Raw genomic sequence first — 11,890 nt, 5'->3', positions numbered from 1 at the left:
GAGAGGAAGAGTCCTTTAAATATTTCTTATGTACAAGGATTCAGTTACACAAGTCCTATAATCTCTCTAGATTTGAATTTGAAGATATACAACAAATCATAACAGTAATTCAAAAATACAAAGTTGATTCAAAATAGGAGTGAATATCTGCTAGCAGTTAACTAAATCTTCTGATGGCTCTTGGTTTTGTTGTGAGAGGAATTCTCAGTCAATTTGAGGTAATTTAGTAATTGATAGTATGTCTTAACTTTTTATTCAAATATTCCTTTTAAATAATAACATTTAGTTATCAATTACATATATCGTCTAATAATTTCAAATTAGTATTCTATTTTACTTCAAGGAACTTTAGAGAGAAGACCGGAGAAGATAATAGTAGCAGATGCAACATATAAATTCTTACCCTGGATAGAGTTTGGATGCCTCTTCTCCTTTTTCTCCTATTTCAAAATTAACAAGGCATCCTTCGTAGCAAACGTGATAATAGTGACACATTCCAACTTGTTCTGCATATTCAAGCTCTGTTTTTTATGGAACAAAAAAAAAAGAGAAAATTAATACAACATTTTCATTCTTTTGGAAATGCCAATCAAATTGGGGCAAAGGGAGTATATGATTTATGGTTCTTACCCTTCATAGGAGCCAAAAATTCTTCTTTGGAAAGAGTTGATTTTTTAATCTCCTTACCAATGAGGTTTTCCCAGATATGAACAACCTCTCTTTGGGAAAGTATGTTTTTAGGAGGCCTAAGGTAAAGTGTCTTATTGAGTGTTCTTGGATCATCTATGCTCTTTATGGTATATGTTGCTATATCATCTTCGTCCACACAAATTGCTGCAAACTATATATCATAACAAAGAGTTTTATACAAAGTACACAATAAACAGAAAAATAACAGCTTAATTAAGCAGCTAATTTTGTTTTCTTTCTTAAAATTATTGTTCCAACCATTGGGAACTCACAATAAACAGAAAAATAACAGCTTAATTAAGCAGCTCATTTTGTTTTCTGCCTTAAGATCATATGAACATATTTTTCACTAAGTCATTACAACAACAACAACAACGCTATTGTAATCCCACAAGTGAGGTCTTAGGGAGAGTAGTGTGTAAGCCAACTTTACCTCTATCTGTTTTCCAGACTCAAGGAAAGCAATACCCAAAAAAAATTGACATTTACCTTTGTGGTTTCCATCTCCGAACAAAACAAGAGAATCAGTAGAAGGAAGAATGTGGCCAATTTGATAAAGACCGCCGAGGAAGTAACCAGCAAAGCAGTTAGCAGAGATGTAAGTGTAAGGACGAATGTGAGCTTCTTCAATGGCTTTTCTCACCACCATTTAATTATCATCAAATGTCACTCTACCTGGCTCCATTGCATTTTCCATTCTTGCTGGATCCGTTCCAAACTCACAAGGCAAAAATCTCTGTACAATTTTATATTTTCAAATATTTTATATCCTAAATGAAAAATAACTCGGCAATGATTAAAACTGAGATATCGCCGAATCTCAAAACACACATGCATACTTTAATTATGAATATGTTATCAGTTTGGATGAATAAGTGTTATTTTAGGTTCGAAGTGCTATGATACTTTCGCTCCACATTCAATGTGCCTAAACTCGAGGTATCTTACGATCTTTTCAATTTATATTTCAACCTTTTTATGCAAGTTCTGAATAATTTCAGAAACAAATGCAACCTAACCGTGTACGTGCTAGTATCATTAACAAAGAGTTTACGCTATGTACTATTATCTTTTACACTAAAGTACAATTTAATTGTGTAGAACCAATTATATTATATGAATAAATGACAGTGTTATTAATTGTTAGTCTACTTAACTTGATAATGTACCCCGGATACTAGTGAGAAGCAAAGACTTTCTGGGACTTTCTTCGGTTCTTCATGTCATCCACGTGAGGGTTCTCTGATTTTTAAATCTAATTAAAACTTCGGACTTTTCTCCCTTTTAGAAAATTTTATGACATGTTGAAGTTTGTCTTTGACATCACTGTCACAGAAATGGGTATTTGCTAATTTTATGTTTTGATGATCTAACAAACTTAATGTCAAGAACCAGATAAGGAACCTGATCCACATTGGTTCACATTCCCAAGCACATGAAAACAACCAGACTTAAGCTGGAGATGTTCGTCAGTACCTCAGAAGTTAAAGAATCAACAAGGGGAACACATGGTCTTCAGTTCCCCTGGTGACTGTACCAAGTCAATTCTCCACAGCTGGAAAGTGACTGACTGCATACGCAACAGTACAACACAATGCAACAGTCACCTCCATTGGGAAGGACCTTGTACCAAAGTTGCTTACATCATTCAAGTGATGTCATCAATATTATATTAACATTAAACCAAAGACAAAACATCACTTGAACACTTAGAGAATTTACTCAAGCACTCCAACAGTGATTAAGCCTCCAGTCAACAATTCTCAAGTGCATCAAGAACAAAGAACAACACGGCTACGAACCAGTTCCCATATCAAGTGATTATATGTCCTTAGTTGAGTTATAACTTTGTTAAAGTTCTCAATTGTAATTCCTACTTTGCTTGTTTAGAAGCATTGTGTAGGAAACCCTTTGTAAATCATAAACCCTTGTGATTGTGTCTTGGCTTGAGTTAGTCGAGTTGTAAAGGCTTTGTAATAGAGTTATTACAAAGTGGCTTGTAATAGAGTGTTACAAGTTAGTGAGGGATTAAGAGGTTAATTCCTAGGTTACTTAGGTTGTAATCTGAAAGTTGCTCAGTAGTGAAGTTGAAATCCTACAAGGGTAGGTCGTGGTTTTTAATCCCGTTGAGCTAGGAATTTTGCATGTAAAATTCCTCCTGTCATTTATTTACTGTAGTGTGCGTGATTTCTGTGGGAACTTATATAGAACCTGGTTCTCTATATTGTTTGGTGGACCCTTAAATTCTGTTAATTGGTATCAGAGCGGGTTCTTTCTGTCAGGCTAACACATAGAAAGGATCCTCATGGCTGCTCCACCAAACTTTGAAGAAGGTCAGTCTACCTACAGGCCACCAAGGTTCAATGGCCAGTATTATGGATGGTAGAAGACTAGGATGCACGACTTCATCATGGCTAAAGATTCAGAGCTATGGGATGTTATCTGTGATGGTCCATTTGTTCCTACCAAGAATCTTGGCGACCCAGCTATAGCCATTCCCAAGATGAGGAAGGAATTCAATGACGTTGATCGAAAGGCCATAGAAAAGAATTTTCGTGCGAAGAAAATTCTTGTTTGTGGAATTAGTCCTGATGAATACAACATGATATCGGTATGTCAGTCAGCTAAGGAATTCTGGGAAGCCCTTCAGACAGCTCATGAAGGAACAACAAAAGTTAAGCAATCCAAGATCGACATACTCACAACTGAATATGAGCTCTTCAGGATGAAAGATGATGAATCCATCCAAGATATGCATACTCGGTTCACCTCCATCATTAATGAGCTTCACTCTCTTGATGAAACTATTCCAAGAAACAAGCTTGTCAGGAAAATCCATAGTGTACTGCCCAGTTCTTGGGAAAGCAAAGTGAACGCCATTACAGAGGCGAAGGACTTGCAGACACTAACCATAGATGAACTTGTTGGCAATCTGAAAACATATGAAATGAAGAATAAGAAGGGCAATGAAAGAAGAGAACCCATAAGGGAGAAGAACCTGGTCCTCAAGACAGACATCAATGATTCAAGTGGTGAGGATGGTGATATGGCTTACTTGACAAGAAGATTCCAGAAGATGGTTCGCAAGAATGGAGGCATTCCAAAAAGGGGAAGTTCTAGCAAGCCAAAAAATTATGACCTCTGTCATAAATGTGGAAAACCAGGACACTTCATCAAGGAGTGCCCTCTCCTAAAGAAAGATCAGCACAAAAATAACTTTGACAAAGCAGCCAAGAGGAACCCGGTTCCTGATAAACACTTCAAGAGAAAGAATGCCACTGACAATGTTGTAAAGCAAGCTCTTTCTACATGGGGAGACTCCTCCAGTGAATCTGAAGAAGAAAATGATCATGATGATAGTTCAATGATGGCAGTGGAAAGTGAAGCAACTAAGTATGACTCAATCTTTGCCTTGATGGCTCAGTCTGATGATGATGAAGATGACGACGATGATAAGGTAAATTTTCTAGATGTTCAGAGAAATTTGAAATCTTATTCTCCTAAAAAACTCATATCTTTGGAAAATGTGTTGATTGATGCTTATCACAGTCTTATAAATGATAAAGATGCTTTAACTGTGGAGTTAGGAGAAGCAGAACAAACCAGAGATGACTTAGTAATCATTGTTGTTGATTTAAAGGAAACAATTGAGAACCTGAAGAAAGAGAAGGATGCCTTAGATAAAAAAATTGCACATATAGAACATAAAAGAGATGATCTAATGGTCGTTGTGGTAGACCTAAAAGAGACCCTTGAGTGTGTAAGAAAGGAAAAAGAAGTCTTAGCTGAGAGAGTTACTAACATTGAGCATGAGAGAGATGACCTATTAGTGGTGGTAGTGGACTTGAAGGAAACAATTGGGGAACCTAAAATGGAGAGTAGACCTGAAAATTCTCAAAAGGGAAAGGAAGTTGCAAGTGAGGCACACATTAAGCTTGAAAGTGAGTTAAACTCAGTGAAGTCTAGTCTGTGTGCTGAGCTTGAGAAAAACAAATAGCTTCATGAAGAACTAAGAAGAGTGAAGAGTGACCTTGAAAAATCACTCAAGTGGACTTGGTCCTCTGATGCTATCACCGCCATATACACCAACAATGGGAGAAACATGCAGGGGACTGGGTTCCAAAGGGAAAAAATTCCCTACAACCCTCATATCAAGTACGTTACTGTACCTGATAATTGGCTTTGCACTCACTGTGGCAACACTGGGCACTTTAAAGAAAACTGTAAGGCCAGATTTCAGTCATAGCAAAAAAACAAAGTTTTTGCTGAAAAAGTAACTACTGGTAGAGAACTAGGTCCCTCATATAAAAAACGCATGATGCCTGCTTGGACCAGAAGATCCCTCATTCACCCTTTTCCTCATTATTAGGGACCCAAACTCGTTTGGGTTCCTAAGTCTAACTCCTGATTTTCTTGTGTAGGGAACAGTGAAAGGGAGCAGCCTACAATGGTACATGGATAGCGGCTGCTCAAAGCATATGACTGAAAGTACAAATGAATTCCTTTCACTTAAAGCCATGCAAGGAGGGAGTGTATCCTTTGAAAATGACAAGAAAGGATACATTCTGGGAGTTGGAAGGATTGGGAAGTCTCTCTCACACTCAATCAAAAATATGTACTATGTGAACGGGTTGAAGTACAACTTACTAAGTATTTCCCAGATCTGTGACAAGGGAAACAAGGTGGAATTTGTGTCAAAAATATGTACAGTCACAAACCTAGTGACTGGTGAGGGGGTGCTAGTAGCAAAAAGATACAAAAATATTTATGTTGCTGATTTTGAGTCTCTACAGAATGGTGATCTCAGCTATCTAAGTGTTGTTGATGATGATGCTGAATTATGGCATAGGAGGTTGGTTCATGCAAGCTTCACGTTGCTGAACAAATTGGTCAGGAAGGACCTGGTTCGTGGTCTGCCCAAGTCAAGTTTCAAGGATCATAAAATGTGTGATGCATGTGTAAAAGGCAAGCAAGTCAGGTCCTTATTCAAGCCCAAAAAGGAAGTCAGTACCTCAAGGCCACTTGATCTTCTTCACATGGATCTATGTGGACCCATAAGGGTGGCAAGCAGGGGAGGAAAGAAATATATCTTCGTTATAGTTGACGATTACTCCGGATTCACCTGGACTTTGTTTCTTAGAACCAAGGATGAAACCTTTGAAGTGTTTGTTGACTTCGTCAAAAGGATTCAAGTGAAGATGGGTAATAATGCAGCTTGCATCAGGTCTGATCATGGGACAGATTTTGACAATGCCAAATTTAATGAGTTCTGTACTGAAAATGGCTTCACAAGAGGGAAAATTGACAACACTCTTTTTCTAAAGAAACGAGGGAGGAACCTGCTCATTATTCAAGTATATGTTGATGATATCATTTTTGGAGCCACAGCTGGCTCTCTTTGTGAAGAGTTTGCAAAACTCATGGGGAGCGAGTTCGAGATGAGTATGATGGGAGAATTAAATTTCTTCCTGGGACTTCAAGTGAAGCAATCTAAAAGGGGAACATTAATAAGTCAGCATAAGTACCTCAAGGAGCTGCTAAAAAGGTTTGACATGGAAGCATCTAAAGTTATTGACACCCTCATTGGCACAGCTACGCGTCTAGACATGGATGAACCTGGTTCCCCTGTAAATCAGACCATGTATAGAGGCATCATAGGATCACTCTTGTATCTCACTGCAAGTAAACCATACATTGTGTTTAGCGTGGGTCTCTGTGCAAGGTTCCAATCAAATCCAAAGGAGTCTCACCTGAAGGCTGCTAAAAGAATATTGAGATATCTTAAAGGAACGCAGGACCTGGTTCTCTACTATCCCTCAGGTGGCAACTTTGATCTCATTGGGTATGCTGATGTTGATTATGCAGGATATCTGTTGGATAGGAAAAGCATGTCTGGAATGGCACATTTTCTGGGTTCTTGTCTCATCTCATGGGGTACAAGGAAGAAAAACTCAGTGGCACTCTCAACTGCTGAATCAGAATATTTAGCAGCTGCTTCTTGTTGTGCTCAATTGCTGTGGATCAAGGAGCAGTTGGAGGACTTTGTAGTGTACTCAGATTGTATACCTCTCTTGTGTGACAATACAAGTGCACTCAACATAGCCAAAAATCCAGTCCAACATAAGAGGACCAAGCACATTGATGTACGTCATCACTTCCTCAGAGACAATGTTGAAAAAGGGCTTATCTGTATGAAGTTTTGTAGCACTGAGGATCAGATTGTAGACATGTTTACCAAAGCCCTAAGCAGAGAATATTTTGAAAGAAATCGCCTGGAACTGGGGTTGATAAAACCCAACTGATGAACCCGGTTCCCCAATGACTAGTTATGAAAGAAATGTACAGGTAAAATTAGCTAAAATTGTTTTTTTGCAAAGTCTAACTCATTTCTATACCGTTACAGGTAGACAAGCATAATTATTACAGAGCAGTTGATGCAATGCATACTGGTAAAAGGGGTTAAGCTTACATTTGCAAGACCTGTCAGGGAACCTGGTTCTCCTGACATAGGTTAGTAGCTTCTTTGTTTTCTCATACACAATTTAGAACGGATAAAAATAATGCTACATCATCAGTGTGTCAGTCTCTTTACATTGTGTCTTTTGAACCAAAACGTCTCACCTGTTACTGAACGACCCGACTCCCAAAATAAAACTACCGCCTTTTCTTAACCGGTCCCTCATCTCTCATAAATGCATCTATCAAGGTCGCAACTCCTCACATCAAACTTCAAACTCTTCACTTCCCCTTCTCTCTTCTCAAACCACTAATCTCTCCAGTAAACTCCATCATGACTGAGAATCAAGAAAACTCTGATGCTCTCAACAATACCCCCATCGAGTCCACACCAGTCGAAACTCCAATAGTAGACTCCTCCATAAATACCACCACCAGTCCAAACCCTAGAGCGGAGTCTCTCCCACACTTAGTCTCCTCACCTACCCACTCAGGTTCTGGTTCTCATCGGAGTCGCAAAACCTCGACTCCGAAAAAGTTTATGGCTACCAGCTCTCCTGCAGTCTCGCCAGTAAAATAGAGTGAACAAGGTAACCTGGTCCAATAGGGAAATCAGGAAACATCGAATCTCGCTATGGAAGAGAACTCAAGTGCAAACCAAGAGGCTAGTCCTGACAATGCTGACTCAACCATGACAGGTCGTGAGTCTACAGGTAACACTCCTCCTTCTGTTGAGATTTCCATGGAACCACAAGAAAATGAGGCAATAGAAAATATGCTCTCCATAGCTGGTAATGGGGTTTTGTTGAGGATGGTGTAAATGGGTCTGAGCCTCAGGGGAAGAGCCTCAGGACAAAATAGATGGGAGAGAGCTTGTGCCGCTTGAAACTTCGGCACAAGATGATACTACTGGGGTCCCTAATAATGGACCTGATCCCTCCACGGAGGATCCCGATCAGGGGTCATCTCCACAGGTCAGTATTGATCCTGCTCCTTCTCCCCATTTTTATGTTGAACCCTGTCTATGGTGTTGCTTGAGATGCTATCTGATAGCGAAGAAGATTTGGATGATATGGTGATTGCTAGTTTTTTTCAGGTCTAGGAGTAAGACAGTCGCAACTCAAGAGCCAACACCTAAGTGACCCACTAAACGGTTACAGAAAAAAGAGGCTCTAGAGTTTGTTATCAAGAAAAGTCAAAGGAGTCAAAGAAGGAGAAAGTTGGTAAAGGATGGAAAAGTTGTACATGAAAAGGTCGTTCTTGTTGTTATTATAGATGAGGAAGCAGAAAAGGAACCTAGTTCCTTGAGTGACAAGCCCTCGAGGCAGAAGCACACTCTCTCTCAATCCAAAAGAAATACTTCTACCAGTGTTGAGGGTCCAACCAAGAGTGTTGATGTTGTTTCTAGTGAAAAGTTTGTGGAGAAATCTGGTGATAAGACAGTGAAAGAGAGTGGTGGAAAGTCTGATGGTGAAGAAGTGGAAATTTCTAGTGAAAATATGCATGAAAAGTCAGTGGAGAAGGGAAAGTCTATTCGCAAGTCAGTGAAAAGAAAAGTGGGTGATGAGGAGGAACCCGGTTCCTCCAAGAAACCAAAGGTTGGTAAGTGTCTGAGTTCTGGGAAAAAGAAGTTGAGAAATCAGAAGGTGTTGTGGGGCCGCACATTTTCCCTTGACATTGTGGAGCTTGCTGGGATGAGACAGTTAGTGGAGATTTGTGATTTCCAACAGTGGACTCATTTGTTTACAAATGATGTTCCAAAAGTATATGAGGAGGAGGTGCGGAGTTATTATGCCGACCTATTCACAGTTAAAGATGATCACATATGTGTGTTGGTAAATGGGGTGGACATAGTGATGGACTCTATCGTGTTAGGGTCAATTTTGGGTGTTCCTGCTGAGGGGTTGTCGTCTGTTCAGAGTGCCTACTCGTCCAATTTCAGAAATGCCATTGTCAAGGACAAGGCAATCCAACAGGGGGAACGGGTGCATAAGAAGACACTCCTTCTAGTATATTAGTTGCTTTTTGAGATGGTTAACAAAGTATTGCTTCCCCGCGTTGAGAGGAGATCTATTACATCCAAAGCTGACCTGGTCCTTATGGAAGCCTTGGATGGTTTTACCACCATCAATCTGCCTGGGATAATGATTGAGCATATGTAAAAAGTGGCAGACTTTAAGGATGGCAACCATGGACTACCTTATGGGTTTCTTCTCACAAAGGTCTTTGAGTTCTTCAAAGTGCCTTTGGGACAGGCCAAAGTGGGCACTAAAAAGCAAACCGTCTCCAAGACCACTCTTGAGGAGTGTGAGTATATTGTCAAAGATGGAGGAGTTGGAAGTACCTCTACTATCTCTCAGCTGATAAATGCTCAGAATAGTGCCACAGAGGAGATCCGAAAGTTGAAGGCAAGGAACGCGATTCTTGAGAGTCAGCTCAGTCAGCTATAAGAGGTACCGGGTTTCGATAGTTCTCCAAACTTAGAGGTTGCTCGCCTGACGCATGAGAATGCTGAGCTCAGAAAACAGGTGGAGGAGACCTGAAAGAAAGACTGCTCAATGAGCAAATGTCCGTGAATGCTCGCATGGATCTTGTCCTCAAAACCATTGCCCCATCCTCGAAGCCCTTTTCCTCCAGTGCCCTCTAAGCAGTGTCACCTTCAGTGTCCAATTTCCAGTGTCTGTCTCTTATGAATGTCTCTGATGATGCCCTTTTGTTGTTGGTACTTATTTTTGTTTTTGTTTAGGAATTGTGGATGGTAACATTGAATCTACTCCCGTTTGTAAAATCCAAACTGTTTTATGGACGCTTTTCCCCTTTTGTCGTGCATGATATTGTTTCTTTGTCTCTGTTTTCTATCATGTTTGTGTGCACACATGTGGCATGAGTTAACCACGCTAGACTTCTTTTTGCTACTTACTTCGTATTTTTCTTATTATGATGCCAAAAAGAGGAATATTTTTGTATAATTGAATAATGATGAGTGCACTGATTAAGGGGGAATACAGATTCAGGGGGAACTAAATGGTCGTCCTGTTTCTGGTTTTTGTGGCTCTTTGTAGGATTTTCAACTATAAGTTTGTCATCATCAAAAAGGGGAAAATTGATAGGTTATAAGTACCTTTGTTTTAAGTTTTGATGATCTAACAAACTTAATGTCAAGAACCAGATGAGGAACCTGATTCACATTGGTCTACATTCCCAAGCGCATGAAAACAACCAGACTTAAGCTGGAGATGTTCGTCAGTACCTCAGAAGTTAAAGAATCAACAAGGGGAACGGATGGTCTTCAGTCCCCCTGGTGATTGTACCAAGTCAACTCTCCACAGCTGAAAAGTGACTGACTGTACACGCAACAGTACAACATAGTGCAACAGTCACCTCCATTGGGAAGGACCTTGTACCAAAGTTGCTTATATCATTCAAGTGATGTCATCAATATTATATTAACATTAAACCAAAGACAAAATATCACTTGAACACTTAGAGAATTTACTCAAGCACTCCAACAGTGATTAAGCCTCCAGTCAACAATTCTCAAGTGCATCAAGAACAAAGAACAACACGGCTACGGATCAGTTCCCATATCAAGTGATTGTATGTCCTTAGTTGAGTTGTAACTTTGTTAAAGTTCTCAATTGTAATTCCTACTTAGATTGTTTAGAAGCATTTTGTAGGAAACCTTTTGTAAATCATAAACCCTTGTGTTTGTGTCTTGGCTAGAGTTAGTTGAGTTGTAAAGTTTTTGTAATAGAGTTATTATAAAGTGGCTTGTAATAGAGTATTACAAGTTAGTGAGGGATTAAGAGGTTAATTCGTAGGTTACTTAGGTTGTAATCTAAAAGATGCTCAGTAGCAAAGTTGAAATCCTACAAGGGTAGGTCGTGATTTTTTTACTGTGGGAACAGATAGAGAACCTGGTTCCCTATATTATTTGGTTTTATAATCTATTGCTTACTATGGGAACTGATAGAGAACCTGGTTCTCTATATAGTTTGGTGGACCCTTAAATTCTGTCAATTGGTATCAGAAAAGGTTCTTTCTAAAAGGTTAACACCTAGAAAGGATCTTCATGGCTACTCCACCAAACTTCGAGGAAGGACAATCAACATACAGACCACTAAGATTTAGCACTCCATAATTAACGAGTTATGCATGAGAAAACTCTTCATTAATTATATTATACCTTGATATTTCCAGCTTCTTTGATGGCATCCACAAGCTTGAGCTGAAGTAAGATATGATGGCAACGAATATAGACGCCGGAGATGGCACAGATGACAACATCGACGAGTTTAACGGCGTCGGCGAGGCTCCGATGATCGTTTAAAGAAGCAGAAACAAGATGAGCTCCTTGCATCTTAAAAGAAATAAGCATTTCAACTTTCTCAATATCAACTCCTATTTCTGGACGACGCAAAATGTAGGTTTCATTACCATTTGCTAAACTAGCTTTCACTAATCTCTTCCCAAGGTACCCTGTTCCTCCTACAATCAACACTTTGCTTTTTCCCATCTCAATATATTAATTTCTTCTTCTATTGTTAATGGATTGTTATATATATGATACTTCATTGCCTATTTATAGAATGGATCTTCTTTATGTTAATTTTGTTTTATTTTCCTTCTGTTGTGGGTTTTTGTCTTGGAGTACAAGGCCTTTTTTTGTTTTAGATTTTACTCCTTTTTGGGACATTAAAGTGTTATATTTTTCTTCTGAAACTAAGACACGAAGTTGCAAACT

General features: G+C 39.2%; 1 pseudogene; it reads right to left on the bottom strand.

Annotated features, from left to right (window-relative positions):
* Positions 1 to 348: 348 nt before the first annotated feature.
* LOC107780210 (bifunctional pinoresinol-lariciresinol reductase 2-like) lies at positions 349 to 11,662 on the bottom strand (annotated as a pseudogene).
* Between the last annotated feature and the right edge of the window lie 228 nt (positions 11,663 to 11,890).

This window comes from Nicotiana tabacum, chromosome 22 (genome assembly GCF_000715075.1).
Source record: "Nicotiana tabacum cultivar K326 chromosome 22, ASM71507v2, whole genome shotgun sequence".
NCBI lineage: Eukaryota > Viridiplantae > Streptophyta > Magnoliopsida > Solanales > Solanaceae > Nicotiana > Nicotiana tabacum.
This window is presented reverse-complemented; position numbering and strand designations above follow the sequence as displayed.